Raw genomic sequence first — 18256 nt, 5'->3', positions numbered from 1 at the left:
GAGCGACGCGGGGAGGGGAGGGGGGAAGAGGACTGGATCTTATTTATAAAAACAGCCTCTTTTTGTGTATGAAAACCACCAAAATTTCTGTTTGCTGGTTTGCATTATTTTAGACTCAGCACATTTCTCCATCATTAACACTTTTTTTACCATAGTAAATGACCAAACCAATAAGATATGAAATTTAAGATAGGTTTTAGACGTGGATACCATATTTTGAACGTCCACCATGGCATCAACATCGTCTTTGAACGTCCACTGCCGGGCGACCTCCTCCGTGGCCAGTTCACCAAGCTTCGCAATTTGCTTCCCCACGACGCTAGAATATGCCTTGATGCATATCCTGGTTGGAGATCCTTTTCCTGAGCGATCAAACAATGTCATACGACCTGCTAAAAAACACCATTGCTTGGTTATTGCTGGTCAAATAATATTCCTATCAATCGAAGCAGACTAAACATGAGTTAACCTTAGGAAGTGATATTCAAACACACCATTGGAACAGGAGAAAACTTATTCAGTACAACAGAAGGCATAATCGAAGAGGGGCAGGCAACACATAAAGCAGTGCATGTTTTATAGACTAATATATTTATCACAGGAAATGTGGAGCATTTAGATGATTGCTAACAAAGTAACAATAGCATGTCATTGCAGATATATTTTTAAGCCAAATGAAACATGTTCTAAAAAATCCAATTCAAGGCCTGGCATTGATAAAGCTGCAGGACGAATAAAAAAGACATAACTTTCCATCAAGAGTATACTCATTGGGAACACACACATATTAGTGAATCAGGCGTTTTTAAATTTCCTCATGTGATACCAAAGAAACTGCATATGTTCCTGTCTAAAGGTACCCACGCGTATTGCAAGCAAGCCACCAAACAACAATAGCGTAGATTTGTGAATCCAAGTTAACCCAAATCGGAAAAAGTATAGCACGACCGATTCATGGTTCAGGATATACCTTGCGTGTCGGTGACACCGTAGACCGGAAGGCCTGTGCATCTGTCGTCGTGTGGCGGAGAAAAGTGTTGGGGAACGTTGCAGGGAAAACAAAAATTTTCTATGCACAAGCAAGATCTATCCATGGAGATGCATAGCTACGAGAGGGGTGAGTATGTCTACGTACCCTCGTAGACCGTTTAGCGGAAGCGTTTATCAACACAATTGATGTAGTCGTACACCTTTAGGATCCAACCAATCAAGTATCGAACGTATGCACCTCCGTGTTCGGCACATGTTCAGCTCGATGACGTCCTCGCCTTCTTGATCTAGCAAGACGAGCGAATTAGTAGATGAGTTCCGGCATCACGACGACATAGTGATGGTGGTGGTGCAGCTATCTCTGCAGGGCTTCGCCGAGCACTACGAAAATAATGACCCAGGACGAACTAGAGGGAGAGGCGCGCCGCACACGGCTTGGGAATCGTGATGTCTGTTGCCCCTCTCCCTCCTCACATATATATAGGTGGAGGGGAGGGGAGGGGGGGGGGGAGGTAGCCTAGGGCGCCCCTAAGGGGGCCGGCGGCTGCGCTGGCCGCTCCCCTTCCTTTCCTTCCTAGTGCTTGGGGGGGGGGGAGGCAGGAGGGGAGGTGCCCCCCCCCTTTTCCTTTCCCTGCATGTGGAAGAGAAGGAAAGAGGGGGCTAGCCCTCTCCCTTTCTTCCCTAGGGCTGCCTGCCATGAGGTGGGGGTGCGCCAACCCTAGTGGGCTGGTGTGCTCTCCCTCATTGGCCCGTTTGGCCCAATATGCTCCCGTGGCCTCCCGGAATCCTTTCCGGTGATCCGATAATACTCCGGTGCATTCCGAAATCTTTTCGGAGAACAAATAGTATCGTCCTATATATCAATTTTTACCTCGGGACCATTCAGGAGCTCCTCGTCATGTCCATGATCTCATCCGGGACTCCGAACAACATTCAATCACCAACTCACATAACTCATATAGTACTATATCGTCAACAAACGTTAAGCGTGCGGACCCTACGGGTTCGAGAATTATGTAGACATGACATAACCAATAGCGGGACCTAGATGCCCATATTGGTTCCTGCATATTCTATGAAGATCTTTATCGGTCGAGCCTTTATGACAACATATGTAATTCCCTTTGTTTGTCGGTATGTTACTTGCCCGAGATTCGATCGCCGGTATCTTCATACCTAGTTTAATCTCGTTACCGGCAAGTCTCTTTACTCCTTCCCTAATACATCATCTCTTAACTAACACCTTAGTAACTTTGCTTTCAAGATTCTTGTGATGTGTATTACCGAGAGGGCCCAGAGATACCTCTCCAATATACGGAGTGACAAATCCCAATCTCGATTCATGCCAACTCGACAGACACCTTCGGAGATACCTGCAGAGCATCTTTATGATCACCCAGTTACATTGTGATGTTTGATAGCACACAAAGTATTCCTCCGATATTCAGGAGTTGCATGATCTCATGGTCGAAGGAATATGTATTTGACATTAAGAAAGCAGTAGCAATAAACTGAACGATCATATGCCAAGCTAACGGATGGGTCTTGTCCATCACATCATTCACCTAATGATGTGATCCCGTTATCAAATGACAACACATGTTTGGTCAACGAGCTAGTCTAGTAGAGGCTCAATAGGGACACGATATTTGTTTATGTATCCGCACATGTATTTAAGTTTCTGGTCAATACAATTCTAGCATGAATAATAAACCTTTATCATGATTAAGGAAATATAATAATAACAACTTTATTATTGCCTCTAGGGAATATTTCCATCGGTCTCCCACTTGCACTAGAGTCAATAATCTAGTTCACATCGCCATGTGATTAACGCCCATAATTCACATCGCCATGTGACTAACACCCAAAGAGTTTACAAGAGTCAATAATCTAGTTCACATCGCCATGTGATTAATACCCAAAGAGTACTATGGTGTGATCATGTTTTGCTTGTGAGAGAGGTTTAGCCAACGGGTCTACCATATTCAGATCCGTATGTATTTTGCAAATTTCTATGTCTACAATGCTCTGCATGGAGCTACTCTAGCTAATTGCTCCCACTTTCAATACATATCTAGATTGAGACTCAGAGTCATCTGAATCGGTATCAAAGCTTGCATCGACGTAACCCTTTTATGACGAACTCTTTATCACCTCCATAACCGAGAAACATTTCCTTAGTCCTCTTAGGTAACTAAGGATAAATTTGACCGCTGTCCAGTGATCCACTCCTAGACCACTATTGTACCCCCTTGCCAAACTCATGGCAAGGCACACAACAGGTCTGATACACAACATGGCATACTTTATAGAACCTATGACTATGGCATAGGGAATGACTTTCATTCTCTCTCTATCTTTTGCCGTGGTCGGGCTTTGAGTCTTTACTCAACTTCAAACCTTGCAACACAGGCAAGAACCCTTTCTTTGACTGATCCATTTTGAACTTCTTCAAAACTTTGCCAAGGTATGTGCTTTATGAAAGTCCTATTAAGCATGTTGATCTATCCCTATAGATCTTGATGTCCAATATGTAAGCAGCTTCACCGATGTCTTTTATTGAAAAATTCTTCAAGTATCCTTTTATGCTATCCAGAAATTCTATATCGTTTCCAATCAGCAATATGTCATCCACATATAATATCAGAAATGCTACAGAGCTCCCACTCACTTTCTTGTAAATACAGGCTTCACCATAAGTCTGTGTAAAACCATATGCTTTGATCACCTCATCAAAGGGTATATTCCAACTCCGAGATGCTTGCACCAGTCCATAGATGGATCGCTGGAGCTTGCACACTTTGTTAGTACTTTTAGAATCGACAAAACCTTCTGGTTGCATCATATACAATTCTTCTTTAAGAAATCTGCTAAGGAATGCAGTTTTGACGTCCATTTGCCAGGTTTCATAATCATAAAATGTGGCAATTGCTAACATGATTCTGACAGATTTAAGCATCACTATGGGTGAGAAAAGTCTCATCATAGTCAACCCCTTGAACTTGTCGAAAACTTTTCACGACAAGTTGAGCTTTGTAGATAGTGATATTACCATAAGCGTCTGTCTTCCTCTTGAAGATCCATTTATTTTCAATGGTTTGCCGATCATCAGGCAAGTCCACTAAAGTCCACACTTTGTTCTCATATATGGATCCTATCTCAGATTTCATGGCCTCAAGCCATTTGTCGGAATCTGGGCTAATCGTAGCTTCTTCATAGTTCGTAGGTTCGCCGTTGTCTAACAACATGACTTCCAGGACAGGATTACTGTACCACTATGGTGCGAAACATGTTCTGGTCGACCTATGAAGTTTAGTAGTAACTTTATATGAAGTTTCATGATCATCATCATTAGCTTCCTCTCTAGTTGGTGTAGGCATCACGACAACGATTTTCTCTAATGTTCTACTTTCCAATTCGAGAGAAGGTACAATTACCTCATCAAGTTCTACTTCCCCCCCACTCACTTCTTTGGAGAGAAACTCCTCTAGAAAGGACCCATTTTTAGCAACAAAGATTTTGCCTTGGGATCTATGGTAGAAGGTGTACCCAATAGTGTCTTTAGGGTATCCTATGAAGACGCACTTCTTCGATTTGGGTTCAAGCTTATCAGGCTGAAGCCTTTTGACATAAGTGTCGTATCCCAAACTTTAAGAAATGACAACTTAGATTTCTTGCCAAACCAAAGTTCATACGGTGTCGTCTCAACGGATTTAGACGGCGCCCTATTTAGCGTGAATGCGGCTGTCTCTAATGCATAACCCCAAAACGATAAAGGCAAATCGGTAAGAGACATCATAGAATGGACCATATCTAATAAAGTACGGTTACGATGTTCGGACACACCATTACGCTATTGTGTTCGAGGTGGCGTGAGTTGTGAAACAATTCTACATTGTTTTAAATGAAGGCCAAACTCGTAACTCAAATATCTGCCTCCGCGATCAGATTGTAGAAACTTTATTTTCTTGTTATGATGATTCTCCACTGCACTCTGAAATTCTTTGAACTTTTCAAATGTTCCAGACTTGTGTTTCATCAAGTAGACATACCCATACCTACTTAAATCATCTGTGAAGGTTAGAAAATAACGATACCCGCCGCGTGCCTCAACACTAATCAGACCGCATACATTGTTATGTATTATTCCCAATAAGTTATTAGCTCGCTCAATTGTTCCGGAGAACGGAGTTTTAGTCATCTTTCCCATGAGGCATGCTTCGCAAGTATCAAATGATTCAAAATCAAGTGATTCCAAAAGTCCATCCGCATGGAGTTTCTTCATGCGCTTTACATCAATATGACCTAAACGACAGTGCCGCAAGTATGTTGCACTATCATTATCAACTTTGCATCTTTTGGCATCAACATTATAAATATGTGTATCACTGCGATCGAGATTCAACAAGAATAGACCATTCATCAAAGGTGCATGACCATAAAATATATTACTCATATAAATAGAACAACCATTATTCTATGATTTAAATGAATAACCATCTCGCATTAAACAAGATCCAGATATAATGTTCATGCTCAACGCTGGCACCATATAACAATTATTGAGGTCTAAAACTAATCCCGAAGGTAGATGTAGAGGTAGCGTGCCGACGGCGATCGCATCGACCTTGGAACCATTCCCGACGCGCATTGTCACCTTGTCCTTAGCCAATCTTTGGTTATTCTGCAACTCCTGTTTCGAGTTACAAACATGAGCAACCGAACCAGTATCAAATACCCAGGGGCTACTACGAGCATTAGTAAGGTATATATCAATAACATGTATATCAAATATACCTTTGTTCACTTTGCCATCCTTCTTATCCGCCAAGTATTTGGGGCAGTTCCGCTTCTAGTGACCATTCCCTTTGCAGTAGAAGCACTCAATTTCAGGCTTGGGTCCACTTTTGGGTTTTTTCACGGGAGCGGCAACTTTCTTACCATTCTTCTTAAAGTTCCCTTTCTTCCCTCACCCTTTTCTTGAAACTAGTGTTCTTGATAACCATCAACATTTGATGCTCCTTCTTGATTTCTACCTCCGCGGCCTTAAGCATTGTGAAGAGCTCGGAAATTGTTTTCGTCATCCCTTGCATATTATAGTTCATCATGAAGCCTTTGTAGCTTGGTGGCAATGCTTGAAGAACTCTGTCAATAACACTCTCAACCAGAAGATCAATTCCCAACTGAGTCAAGTAGTTATGATACCCAGACATTTGAGTATGTGTTCACTGATAGAACTATTCTCCTCCATCTTACAACTATAGAACTTGTTTGAGACTTCATATCTCTCAACCCGAGCGTTAGCTTGAAATATCAACTTCAGCTCTTGGAACATCTCATATGCTCTGTGGCATTCAAAACACCTTTGCAGTCCCGGTTCTAAGCTGTAAAGCATGGCATACTGAACTATTGTGTAGTCATCAGACCGTGTTTGCCAGACGTTCACATCGTCTAGATTAGCGGGAGTGGTTCTGTCACCTAGCGGTGCATCAATGCCATAACTTTTCTGTGCAGCAATGAGGATAATCCTCAGGTTATAGATCCAGTCCATGTAGTTGCTATCAACATCTTTCAACTTAGCTTTCTCTAGGAACGCATTAATCAAGGGAACGGTAGCACATGCCATTGATCTGCAACATAGATATGCAAAAACTATTAAGACTAAGTTCATGATAAATTAAGTTCAATTAATCAAATTACTAATGAAATAAAACTTAAATTAACATTCCTCAAGTTATCTAAGTGATACATGATCCAAATCAACTAACCCATGTCCGATCATCACGTGAGATGGGGTAGTCATCAATGGTGAACATCTCTATGTTGATCATATCTACTATATGACTCATGTTCGACCTTTCAGTCTCCAGTGTTCCGAGACCATGTCTGTACATGCTAGGCTCGTCAAGTTTAACCCAAGTATTCTACATGTGCAAAACTGTCTTACACCCGTTGTATGTGAACGTAGAGTCTATCACACCCGATCATCACGAGGTGCTTCGGAACGACGAACTTTAGCAATGGTGCATACTACGGGAGAATACTTTTATCTTGAAATTAAGTGAAGGGATCATCTTATAATGCTACCGTCATTCTAAGCAAAATAAGATGCATAAAGGATAAACATCACATGCAATCAAAATATGTGACATGATATTGCCATCATCATCTTGTGCTTTTGATCTCCATCTCCAAAGCATCGACATGATCTCCATCGTCACCGGCTCGACACTTTGATCTCCATCGTAGTGTCGGGGTCATCTCGCCAACTATTGCTTCTACAACTATTGCTAACACATAGCGATAAAGTAAAGCAATTACAAAGCGCTTAGGGATTGACACGCATGCCATACAATAATTAAAGACGACCCTAAGGCTCCTGCCGGTTGTCATACTCATCTACATGCAAGTCGTGAACTTATTACAAGATGTGATCATCTCATACATCAACATATATCACATCATATCTTGACCATATCACATCACAACATGCCCTGCAAAAACAAGTTAGACGTCCTCTATTTTGTTATTGCAAGTTTTACGTGGCTGCTACGGGCTTCTAGCAAGAATCGTTCTTACCTATGCAAAAACCACAATGGTGATTATCAAGTTTGCTGTTTTAACCTTCTTCAAGGACCCGCCATAGTCAAATTTGATTCAACCAAAGTAGGAGAAACAGACACCTGCCAGCCACCTTTGTGCAAAACAAGTTGCATGTCAGTCGGTGGAACCGGTCTCAAGTGCGTGGACATGTAAGGTTGGTCCGGGCCACTTCATCCCACAATGCCGCCGAATCAAAATGAGATGTTGGTGGTAAGCAGTGTTAACATCACCGCCCACAACTCTTTTGTGTTCTACTCGTGCATATCATCTACGCATAGACATGGCTCATGATACCACTGTTGGGGAACATTGCATGAAAAACAAAAAATTTCTACGCACACGCAAGATCTATCCATGGAGATGCATAGATACGAGAGGGGTGAGTATGTCTACGTACCCTCATAGACCGTTTAGCGGAAGCGTTTATTAACGCGGTTGATGTAGTCGTACACCTTCACGATCCAACCGATCAAGTACCGAACGTACGACACCTCCGCGTTCAGCACACGTTCAACTCGATGACGTCATCGGCTTCTTGATCCAGCAAGACGGGCGAAGTAGTAGTTGAGTTCCGGCGGCATGACGACATGGTGACGATGGTGGTGCAGCTATCTCTGCAGGGCTTCGCAGAGCATTACGAAAATAATGACCAAGGAGGAACTAGAGGGAGAGGGGCGCCGCACACGGCTTGGGAATCGTGGTGTCTGTTGCCCTCTCCCTTCTCACATATATATAGGTGGAGGGGGGAGGGAGGCAGCCTAGGTCGCCCCCAAGGGGGCCGACGGCTACCCTAGGCGCTTGCCCTGGCCGGGCCCCTTCCTTTCCTTCCTGGCGCTTGGGGGGGGGGGGGAAGGCAGGAGGGGAGGCGCCCCCCTTTTCCTTTCCCTGCATGTGGAAGGGAAGGAAAGAGGGGGATTGCCCTCGCCCTTCCTTCCCTAGGGCTGCCTGCCATGAGGTGGGGACGCGCCAGCACTATGTGGGCTGGTGTGCTCTCCCCTATTGGACCGTTTGGCCCAATATGCTCCCGTGGCCTCCCAGAACCCCTTCCGATGATCCAATAATACTTCAGTGCATTCCGAAACCTTTTCGGAGACCAAATAGTATCGTCCTATATATCAATCTTTACCTCCGGATGTCGGATTCAGGGTTCCACAGACCCTTAAGAGGTTTGAACTCTGGGGTGCGTGCGAAGAACTTGTCCTCCCCAGTCTGCCTACTCGCTAATCTCACGACCTAGCTCGACGAACCAGATGGAAAAGAGACATGACAGTTTACCCAGGTTCGAGCCAGTTTGCGGTGTAAAACCCTACTCCTGCTTTGTGGTTTATTGGCCTTGAGGGGCTGTGGATGAACTAGTACAATGGTTTAACAGCCTCAGCAGGAGAGGTGTTCTTGGGCTCGGACGAGCTGGTGGGTGAGTGGATGATCTGAATGATCCATCCTCCTCTATGGTGGTGGCTAAGTCCTATTAATAGTGGCCTTGGTCCTCTTCCCAAATGTAAGGCGGGAAGGGATCCCACAACGGCCAAATTCGAAGGAGGACAGCTAGTACATGCTATGTTGACAAAAGTAGTCTTTGCCTGCAAAAGCTTCTGGTCGTGACGCCACGGTGGGCTCGGCGATGATCTCCGTCCTGCCATCCTGGCGGTCTTAGTCTTGTTGCACCGAAATGGAAACCTTAGCTTGATTCCTCGAGACTTCATGCCTGCGCTTGCTTCCTTAGCACCAAAGGGGAAACTGGTACACTACGCCCGCTGGCACCCGCCTGGCCTTGGTCCTCATGGCTCATGTCATATGAACCTCGTGAGGTGGGCCTTGCATAGATATCTCTGCTCCTCGGGAGCCAGCCTGGTGAGGCTGCCCCCCAGGGAGGTCTTGGCGTCATCCGCCTCACGAGGCTTGGCCCCTCGCGAGGGTCTTGAGTTGTTGTTGCTAAAGCTGGGCCATACTGGGCCGTTGACGGATCCACGTGTGACGCCCCCGATTCAATCATACACTAATCATACACGCAAATGTGTACGATCAAGATCAGGGACTCACAGGAAGATATCACAACACAACTCTAGACACAAATTAAAATAATACAAGCTTTATATTACAAGCCAGGGGCCTCGAGGTCTCGAATACATAGCTCGATACACAAGAGTCAGCGGAAGCAAAAATATCTGAGTACATACATAAGTTAAACAAGGATGCCTTAAGAAGGCTAGCACAAAAGCAACAACGATCGAAGAGGCAAGGCCTCCTGCCTGGGACCTCCTAACTACTCCTGGTCGTCGACGGCCTCCACGTAGTAGCATCCATCGGCGGTGGCATCTGGCTCCAAGGATCCACCATCTGGTTGCACCAACCGGAAAGAAGATAGAAGGGGGAAAAGGGGTAGCAAAGCAACCGTGAGTACTCATCCAAAGTACTCGCAAGCATCAGATCTATACTAAGTATGCATTTGTATCAAATGGAAGGGTTGTATCTGTGGACTGAACTGCAGAATGCCAGAATAGAGGGGGAAAGCCTAGCCTATCGAAGACTAGCATCTTCACGCAGCTCCGAGCATCTTGCAGCATGTAGAAGAGTAAGGAATAGCAGTTTATATTTAACAAGCATGTTGTAACATTAAGGCCCAGAGATCCTTCCTCGACTCCCTGCGAGAAAGCAATCCCGGAGCCACATATCTCAAGTATCCATTTGTAGTTGTATAAGATCAGGATATAAGTCTGAACGTCCGTTACCGTGGACATGGCTATTAATAGATAATCTTCCCTGCAGGGGTGCACCACGTTTTCCAACACGCTCGATCACTCTGTCCGGAAACACCTTTCTGGGGTCAATGCCCGGCCTCGGAAGATCAACACGTCGCGGCCCTACCTAGGCTCAGCAGAGAGGTCCCCGCCGGTCTACCTCCTAAGCACTCCGGGGTCTGGGCCCATCGCCCGTTGCACTCCGGGTCGTTGCGTACAGGGCAGGTCCAGGCTCCACCACTACAGGATGGTGCCGGCCCAGCCGTGCCGCACTGCTGAACTGGACGTCTGACAAAACTTCGGCTGATAATGCGACGTCGACGCCCATAACTATTCTCACGTGGTGGTTGGTGCGTGAAGGCCAGAGGCCAACTCAGAACAAATACCCAAACCATAGTGTGTTATTAGCTTGCAGAGACGAGCAGAGACTCACGATCGAAAGTGACCCCGTCGCCCTGTCTCGTGGACTTACGACAAGGGCCTAGAATGCCCGGCCGTGCCACGTAACCATCTTGCGGGTGCTCTTCGGGCCCGCCCGACTTCCACCAAGGTCTCAAGTAAAGTCAAGGTAACTGTGTGTCCAAACATCAAGGGGAAAACCCGAGGAATCACCCACGGAGGATTCCACTCAATGTAATCATCAAGGTGAACGTAAGAGGGACCACCCTCGAGGTTCACACTTGAGGTGTTGAACGACTGAGCCGTATCGGGAATGGTGAAAGAGGAAATCACCCTTGATGACCACGACTGAATAGCTACACTACAGAATTATCATCAAGAGTGCGTTATGAGGGATCACCCTCGGCACTCAATAGTAGCTCTGCAGAGTCGAGCAACTAAAGGGGCGTGATGTGATGTGAGGTGTCGGGCTCTGGTTGTCGATCACGTCGATCGAGGCGTCGATGATGAAGCAGGGGCAACAAGGACAAGTGGGGGTCACTGATGGATCACTAGCCAACCTATACTAAGCAGTTTAGGATGATCAGGTAGGTAACAATAAGCAGGTACAAAAGCAGGCTATGCATCAGAATAGGAGCAATCAATAACAGCAGCAAAATCTAATGCAAGCATGAGAGTATAGAATGGGCGATATCGGGATGATCAAAACGGGGGGGCTTGCCTGGTTGCTCAGACAAGGAGGGTCGTCGTCGACGTAGTCGATCACAGTGGCATCGGCAGCCGTCACGGGGTATACCGAAGAAAAGAGGGAGGAGAAAACAGTAAGTACACGCAAATATATGCACAACATGACAATAAGCGATTGCTAGAGGTGTTCTAACGCGGTGCTACACAATATCGGTGAAGTGGGATAACTTCCGGGAAAGTTTTCCCGGTTCCGGACATCCGTCAGACAGATGAACCGGAGGGAAAAAATTCAACGTTTGCTACGCTAGGGACGTGTGGCAGACGAATGGACCGCGTGTTCGGATTCGTCTCATCATTCTGAGCAACTTTTGTGTTCAAAGTATTTTCATCCGACATACGGATTATTTTATAATATTTTTCCCAAAGTTTAAATGATTTTCTAGAATTCTAATAATTCAAATTAAAAGCAAAATATACTTTTGTCACCTGGTGCTTCTCTAGCCCATTTGTATGACAATGGGGCCAGTGGGGTTGTGTTGACCCAGGGTTGACCCAGTCAAAGGTTGACCGGTCAATATATGAATAGTAGAAGTGGGTCTCGTGTGTCATTCCCTTTACTTTAATTAGATGATTTTAGTTGTTTTATTTAGGCAGCTGGGCCCGGCGTCACTGATTACTAGTAGTAGGATAGCACTAACAGTAATCTAATTAGGCCATATGGTAATGGCACTAGGCAAACTCATTGTGTGGCTGTACGTGAAGCTCACGCACGAGCACATACATAATCTGCTGGCGGCCATGGCCAAGCATCATCAGCAGCACCTAGCAGCAGTATTTGAGCAGCAGCGGCATGAGCAGCGGCCACGCAGTAGCAGGCACGCAGAGCAGCGGCTAGCGGCAGCAGCAACAACGACGCAAGGAGCAGCACAACAGCGAAGCAGCGACCGCGACGACGGGCGCGGCGGTGGCGCGGCCACGCGTGGGTGGGCGTGCGCGGGGGGCACGGCCAGGCGAGCAATGGCGCGGCGAGCAGGCGACGAGCAGTGGCAGATAGCAACTGTAGTTGTAGTCGGTGTTCTCGCACTCTCTCGTCGCTCTGGAACTGCAGTGTTTTCTTCTCTTCTACTTATTTGCTGTTACAGCAACACATTCTTCCTGGCCTACCGGCCATGTTTGAGCTAATGGCCGCACCATTCCATGGGAGCGAACACTGCAACACTAGCTACTACATGCAGAAAACAAAGACTACGAGCACATACAAGAATGACTCCTTGTACATTTTTATTCTGACGAAACTGAAAAAAAATTGACACTTGGGTTAACCGAAGAAGGAAGCAGCATGATTCAAAGTCTAACAACAGCGGCTGTGGCACTTGGCAGTAGCGACTGGAGCAATAGGGGCCATGGCAGTGGCGGCTACAGGCGCGCGCAGCAGCAGCTGTTGCAAGGCAGCGGGCGGGGCGCGGCCGTGGGCAGGCGCACACGTGCGAGGGGGCGAACTGGGGTGGCCAGTGACGCGGGGAAAAAGCACGGCCACGATGAGCTCGTGGCCATGGCGGACGATGGCTTCGACCTTAAACAGAGTGACAAATACGACAGCGGATCCGCACGGGAAGGAGAGGGGAATGGTTGGGTGCCTCACCGAGGAGGCACACGATGGCCCGTTGGTGGCTTAGGAGCAGCAGAACGGCGACAATCATCGTGGACGCGCCGGTGACCGTAGGTTGAAGACGACGACGAATCCGGCGATGTAGGGGCTCCCACCAAGGACTCGAGGGTGTGCACGACGTAGCAGACGATGACGGAGCTGATGGTCCAGCTCCTAGGCGCCAGGGTCGACGGTGGCCACGTGGACGAGTCGAGGCATGGCGATGGCGGCGCGGTTGCGAGCGGAGGGAGAGGAGGGCGACGCGAGGGGAATGGGGAGGGGCCGGCTAGGGTTCCAGGCGCAGTGGGTAGATATAGGCAGGGGAACACCGGAGGGCCGTCGGATGGCCGCCACGACGACGACCGGTGTAGTGGCAGGCATCAGCGCTGCCCACGATCCCCCCTGTGAACAGGGAGGGGGAGGCAGTGTGCTTGGGCCGGCCTGGTGGTTAGGTGGGCCAAGTGGCCCAGGGGGAGGGGGTTGTCTTGTTTATTTTTTTTGTTTAATTACTTTTTGTTATTTACCTTTCACCGTTTTAATTAATTTTCACATTACTTTAGTTTATTTAAAATACAAAAGTAGTTTCTAAATTAGTATTACTATTTATACCTCTGCCACAAAGAGTTTCACTCACAAATAAAATAGTTTAACTTTTTAGAAATTATAAGAGGCATTTCAATGGTTGTTTAAGCTACTGTTATATTCACAAAAGGGGATTTAAACATTTTACAAAAGTGTTGGGTCACCACCATAAGTAGATATGGAATATATGCCACACTTTGAACATTTTATTTCATGTTTGACAAATTTGAATTTTGGACTTTAGTTTGAACTTGAATTTGGATTGCGATTTGGATCAACCAAGGATTAGCAATAGTAAGAGTGATGACAAGGCACCGTTAGCGGGGGATTACTGTAGCTTAATTATCCTGGCGTCACAATTCTCCTCCACTACAAGAAATCTCATCCCGAGATTTAAGGGGTGGAGTAAGGGAAAAAACTCGAGAAGGATGGAGCTCAACACAAGATAGGTACCTAGGGGCTATCTCAGTGAACATGGCATATAGGCATCTCTCGAGTTAAATTCAAGAAGTCATCAAGAGCAAGGTAAGGAGGTGCAATAAGATGCTTTAAGCGGGTAGGCAATCGTTCGTTGCCTGAAACAGAGGGTGAAAAGGGGTTCAGAGGAATGAGAATAAGTATTGCGTTTGATACGAGAACAGATCACAAGGAATGTGGCTCGTGAATTACATATGAAGCCAAGCGCGAGGAATAACTTAGAAAACAGGGATGTATAGGAGAGTCAGGTTTCGATCCTGGGACCTATGGGTTATGGGCCCACCATGTGGGCTAAAAGCAGGAAGGGTGCTAACATTTTGTACGGTCATGATAGCAAGGCAGGTCAGAGGATAGCCTGTCAGTTATGTTGGCAACAACGCGGTACCAAGGGCGAGGGATGAAGAGAACCATTTTCCTGCTCGTTAAGATGAGGCGGACCAATAGGCAAAGTTCTCGTCCATCGGCGGCTACCAGAATGTCATCAACAATAGTATCAAGGTCTTTCTGACAGACTTTGTACACCGATGTGTTTACATAAGCAGAGAATTACCACTGCTCAGATATGTTAGGTTACAAGAAAGGTTAAACAAAACAATGGAAATGAAAGTGTAGACTCGAATCAGTTATCGGTGTTCTCGAGTGTGTAACAACTCAGAACACGTGGAAATTTTTGAATCGGCGAGAATAATAGTTGATGAAGAACTCATAAGAAGTTATGTAGTTCCAGGATATTCTCGAGATACCAGAGGGTAATACTCGAGGGTATAGCAGAACAGAGGTTGGACGGGTGGAATGATCGACAGAAGACAAGTACTTCCACTTGTCCAAGAAATGAAATCAAAGAAGAACAATCATGGTTGGAACCACGGTTGCGAAGGAACAAACATAAATACTAGATGAACTTATCACAAGAGGGTTATTATTATAACAAGAAGCTTCCATGATAGGATGTACATCGTGTCCATGGGCATGAACATAAAGTTCAAGGTCGACTCCTACTTCTCCAATGCACAACCTTCCCTTCACTTCTCGGATTCGAAGAAGTTGTAGCGTTGAAAATTTACCTGGCAAAAAGCCAGCAGAGTATAACCCGCATAACTTTTGAGCTCACACGGATTTAGGGAAGACATAGATTCAACCCATCGGGGCATCTTAGGAATAAACAACGCAAACTTTATGAGTAAATAAAGCCCGGAAGCAGAGTATGGCTGGCAAGAGCGGGGAATACAATTTACCAAAGGCATTATGTATCCGAGGAAAGGCTCACAAGGTTACTGTATATGAAGGACGTTGTCGGATAGAACCCCACAAAGGATCTGGTGGTTCACAAGGGATCTGATGTGAGTATCGATAATCAACCAAAAGAAGAAGAAAAGGCAAGGAGATCGGGTTATAGAAACAACTGACTAATTCAAAGCTCAAATGCATAGGAATTATGATTTCCAAAATGGTGGGTCAGAAGCAGAGGCTCTGATCAAAGACAAGTAAGTTAAATATACATAGATCAATAATCAATCAAGGCTTGATTTGTCGAACACCAGCTCATGTCCGGGGGTGACATCTGAGCCGATGGGAGGAATTCTAAATAGGACTGATGATCACAAGCATTCACAAATAAATCGAATCAAATGCTCGAAATAACGATGACAAAGGATGCTAATGAGTATTGCTGGACATATGGAAGTAACCATAATGCAAGCAGATAAATATTAGCAGAGCAATAGTTGGAGAGGATTATCGAAAGATCGGATGGTATTCCAAAGTATCTTATGAATCACATGAACAACTGTGGATGAACGGATACTCGCAAGTGCGGGTAATTATCTGTAGGGGATATTCATGTGGCAAAGAACTACAAGGTAGTAGGCTCAACGGATTCTCAGGACAACAGAGAGTAATTCGAGGCATCTTGTAATAACAAGAGCAACTGGGGATGAAGGTATGAACGACAATGTAGGTAGTTACTCATAAGGACTTAGTAGTGGTAGGGATCGCAACAGCGAAGGGCACAAGGGTCTCGGGAACACATCGAAGAGTATCTCCAGAATCTTCCGATGCACCAAGTAATAATCTGGGGTGAGGGGCTCTCCGGGAGAAAGTATTTACGAGAACCTAGAGTTAGAGTCAGCAAAATCATTTAACCCGAATAGAAGAGAGATTAGATTCCCAGAGTATAGACAAGGAATAAAAGATCCTAATACCACCCAATTGGCGACGTGGGCCCGTAAGCCACACAGCCATATTAGTAAAATCGTTTTTTTTAAACTAGACTCAACTTCGGCCAAGGAGTTGAAAAGGGGATCCTATAGGCAGTCGGCTCTGATACCAAATTGTGACACCCCCAATTCAATCGTACACTAATCATACACGCAAATGTGTACGATCAAGATCAGGGACTCACGGGAAGATATCACAACACAACTCTAGACACAAATTAAAATAATACAAGCTTTATATTACAAGCCAGGGGCCTCGAGGGCTTGAATACATAGCTCGATACACAAGAGTCAGCGAAAGCAACAATATCTGAGTACATACATAAGTTAAACAAGGATGCCTTAAGAAGGCTAGCACAAAAGCAACAACGATCGAAGAGGCAAGGCCTCCTGCCTGGGACCTCCTAACTACTCCTGGTCGTCGACAGCCTCCACGTAGTAGCATCCATCAGCGGTGGCATCTGGCACCAAGGATCCACCATCTGGTTGCACCAACCGGAAAGAAGATAGAAGGGGGAAAAGGGGTAGCAAAGCAACCGTGAGTACTCATCCAAAGTACTCGCAAGCATCAGATCTATACTAAGTATGCATTTGTATCAAATGGAAGGGTTGTATCTGTGGACTGAACTGCAGAATGCCAGAATAGAGGGGGAAAGCCTAGCCTATCGAAGACTAGCATCTTCACGCAACTCCGAGCATCTTGCAGCATGTAGAAGAGTAAAGAATAGCAGTTTATATTTAACAAGCATGTTGTAACATTAAGGCCCAGAGATCCTTCCTCGACTCCCTGCGAGAAAGCAATCCCGGAGCCACATATCTCAAGTATCCATTTGTAGTTGTATAAGATCAGGATATAAGTCTGAACGTCCGTTACCGTGGACATGGCTATTAATAGATAATCTTCCCTGCAGGGGTGCACCACGTTTTCCAACACGCTCGATCACTCTGGCCGGAAACACCTTTCTGGGGTCAATGCCCGGCCTCGGAAGATCAACACGTCGCAGCCCTACCTAGGCTCAGCAGAGAGGTCCCCGCCGGTCTACCTCCTAAGCACTCCGGGGTCTGGGCCCATCGCCCGTTGCACTCCGGGTCGTTGCGTACAGGGCGGGTCCAGGCTCCACCACTACAGGATGGTGCCGGCCCAGCCGTGCCGCACTGCTGAACTGGACGTCTGACAAAACTTCGGCTGATAATGCGACGTCGAGGCCCATAACTATTCTCACGTGGTGGTTGGTGCGTAAAGGCCAGAGGCCAACTCAGAACAAATACCCAAATCATAGTGTGTTATTAGCTTGCAGAGACGAGCAGAGACTCACGATCGAAAGTGACCCCGTCGCCCCGTCTCGTGGACTTACGACAAGGGCCTAGAATGCCCGGCCGTGCCACGTAACCATCTTGCGGGTGCTCTCCGGGCCCGCCCGACTTCCACCAAGGTCTCAAGTAAAGTCAAGGTAACTGTGTGTCCAAACATCAAGGGGAAAACCCGAGGAATCACCCACGGAGGATTCCACTCAATGTAATCATCAAGGTGAACGTAAGAAGGACCACCCTTGAGGTTCACACTTGAGGTGTTGAACGACTGAGCCGTATCGGGAATGGTGAAAGAGGAAATCACCCTCGATGACCACGACTGAATAGCTACACTACAGAATTATCATCAGGAGTGCGTTATGAGGGATCACCCTCAGCACTCAATAGTAGCTCTGCAGAGTCGAGCAACTAAAGGGGCGTGATGTGATGTGAGGTGTCGGGCTCTGGTCGTCGATCAGGTCGATCGAGGCGTCGATGATGAAGAAAGGACAACAAGGACAAGTGGGGGTCACTGATGGATCACTAGCCAACCTATACTAAGTAGTTTAGGATGAGCAGGTAGGTAACAATAAGCAGGTACAAAAGCAGGCTATGCATCAGAA

The sequence above is a fragment of the Triticum aestivum genome, chromosome 7B (genome assembly GCF_018294505.1).
Source record: "Triticum aestivum cultivar Chinese Spring chromosome 7B, IWGSC CS RefSeq v2.1, whole genome shotgun sequence".
Taxonomy (NCBI): Eukaryota; Viridiplantae; Streptophyta; class Magnoliopsida; order Poales; family Poaceae; genus Triticum; species Triticum aestivum.
Note: the sequence above shows the minus strand (reverse complement) of the source record.